The following is a 2,881-nucleotide window of genomic DNA, read 5'->3' on the forward strand; positions in this document are numbered from 1 at the left end:
TGGTGTTTACAACATATCCCACTGCTTCTCCGAAAACAAATAAACATTGACAATGACAACAAAAAATACATTAAAAAGTGTAATAAAGAGAAGGACATAAATAGAAAAGAAAACAAAGAGCATTCTGTTTCTGCATAGATATCTGAGCTAGTTAGCTGTTCTGACTAAGCCCTCTGACACTACGTTTTCATAGTATTTACCTTCTGAGAATTTTAAAATTCTCATAGGAAATGTCTTCTGGTGTCTCCGTAAATGTTTTGTTGTTGTTGTTGTTGTTCCTTGTTTGAAATCAGTTACACTTCAAGCAGAGTTGAAAAGTTAGTATCTATTCTCAGTCTGCAGATAATGCATGCTCTGGTACCATATTCAGAGAATTTAAAATTTATTTATTATTTTTTTTTTTTTACTAAAGGTTTCCTGTCTGTTATTGGGCTAGAAAATTCGAATAAAAAGTGCAAACATTATTGTCAGAAATACAGCATGTCATCAAAAACTGCTGCGGAAACTCAAAGATAGATAAGAAATAATGAGGTTTATAGATTCATTAGCATTTGAATGATGAAACATGTATATGTGTTTCTCCTTTGATCAATACTGCCCTGGAGGGAAAGTACTGTATTTAATTGTCTTTCCCAGACCTTCCTCTGTGGACATCTGGTTGCTATGTGGTCCCGAAGCAGGACATTTCCTTGCTCAGTGTTGTAGAATTCTAGTTCCTATTTTATTACCTGTGATGGCATATGTTAGGAGGAAATGTATGAAAAAGCATGATCAGAAAGCTGGGAGCATGTTCAGGAAGGGTATGTCCTCTATTCTATCTTCGTCACCTGGACTTGACTGGCAGGTGTGCTGTAGATGAACAAGTCATGTCATTTCTAGGTAATTGTTAAACTGGAGTGATTTTATTATATATGTTGTATTGTATACAGATGGTCCCTGACTTATAGTTTTTAGACTTTGAAAAAGATGGTGCGAGGATGATATGCATTCAGGAGAAGCTATACCTCCAATTTTTTAAAAATATATTTTATTGATTTTTTACAGAGAGGAAGGGAGAGGGATAGAGAGTTAGAAACATCGATGAGAGAGAAACAACAATCAGCTGCCTCCTGCACACTCCCTACTGGGTATGTGCCCGCAACCAAGGTACATGCCCTTGACTGGAATCGAACCTGGGACCCTTGAGTCCGCAGGCCGACACTCTATCCACTGAGCCAAACCGGTTAGGGCTATTCCTCGAATTTTGAACTGTGCTCTCTCCCCAGGTTAGTGATAGGCAGTAGACATTCTTGTGAAGCTGGGCAGGGGCAGTGAGCCATGGCTCCCAGGCAGGCACCCATGAGATTCACAGCCAATCCTCTAGTGTACTTTGCTGCCAGTGTATTTTGGCTGTTGTATTCTGAGCATGTTTAAGGTAGGCTAGGCTAAGCTATGATGATTGGTAGATTAGGCCCTACCAAAAGAAAAAAAAAACACATTTAATACCCTAACCATTAGGGTATTAAATGTGTTTTTTTTCTTTTTGATGTTTGAAATTCAAATAACTTTTATTTAAATTGAAAACACGCTTCTTAAAACTGTATTAATAGTCAAAAAACCCTTTTGCTATAAAAATTCTATAGAGTATTTGTAGATAAGGCAGAAGTAGTTCTAGGTTAATAAGACCAGATTTGACTTCAGACTTTATGTTTTAAATTGTAGAAAATGGACAATAAAAAGGTAGGTTATTTGCAGAAAACGTGATCTCCATATGTACTCAGAGGTACACATTTGGTGACAGGAGAGACTTTTAAGGGCATGTTGGCATCTCAGAAGCAGTTCTCAAAGAGCTTAGTTTTATTTTCTTGGATATTAAAAATGCCTAAGATCTTTCTTCATCCTGGTCTTGAGAGTCAGCACATTAAATGTACCATGTCAGCAATTTTATACTCTACACAAGGGGTATGTCTGCAGCCATACTGAGTATTACTATGGGAGAGAGTCGAGTAGCTTTGTAAAGAAGTTGCGATACCTCGGTGAAAAATTAGCTAGACTGGCTCATTCATCTCTATGGTAACAGCATCTTCTTCTTTATTGACATTACTTTTTCTGACAACTTAATATTTCCATTTTCAAGTTCCCCACTTGCGGAAAATTTCGCTCTGTCTTTTGCACAGGAAATTACAACAGCATCTCCGATATGACTGAGATCTTGGCAGATATGCACAAATTCACCAGAAGGCATCTTTACTACACAGCTATACACTTGTTCTGGAATCCCAGGTTGTTCAACAGCCAAACCCGTTAACTTCATTTCATAGTCTGAAACTGTTTGTTGATTTGGAACTTCAAATTCTAGTGCCAAGGTGTCCACATTAGCTTCAGCTCTTAGGGTAATGATGTCTTCGTTGCCAGCGCATTTTAGTATTTTGGACATGTTGGTGTGGTTCATGCCCATCGGCAGATTGTGGTTGCAGTGGTAGATATCAGAGCCCTTGGTGCACAGGGTGAGGTGCACCAAAGAGATATGGGATGAGAGCATGCTCTGCAGGTTCATGTTGCTCCAGCGGATATCCCAGCAGGCCTCACTGATGAGGTCCTTAAGCGATTCCAGCATATTTTTTTCAGGATGGAGCCCTGGACCAGGTGTACTTCAGACATGGTGGGGAGTCACAAAGATGCAGCTAGAAGCAAAGGGAAGGAGGAGGTGTAGCCAGCTCAGACTTCACAGGAGAGTGAGCAGGCTGAGCAGCGATGAGAACCTGAGATCAAGGAAGATCTACTAAATGCGTTTTTAACTTACGATATTTTCAACTGACATGGGTTTATTGGGTCTTAACCCCAACGCAAATCTAGGAGCCATCTGTCCATCTGAGCTACTTCATTAGATGAGATCCACAGG

General features: G+C 39.5%; 1 pseudogene; it reads right to left on the minus strand.

The window, feature by feature from the left end:
- Nucleotides 1-1,892: 1,892 nt before the first annotated feature.
- Nucleotides 1,893-2,640, minus strand: LOC102435536 (annotated as a pseudogene).
- Nucleotides 2,641-2,881: the final 241 nt, after the last annotated feature.

Source organism: Myotis lucifugus, unplaced genomic scaffold (genome assembly GCF_000147115.1).
Source record: "Myotis lucifugus unplaced genomic scaffold, Myoluc2.0 scaffold_111, whole genome shotgun sequence".
NCBI lineage: Eukaryota > Metazoa > Chordata > Mammalia > Chiroptera > Vespertilionidae > Myotis > Myotis lucifugus.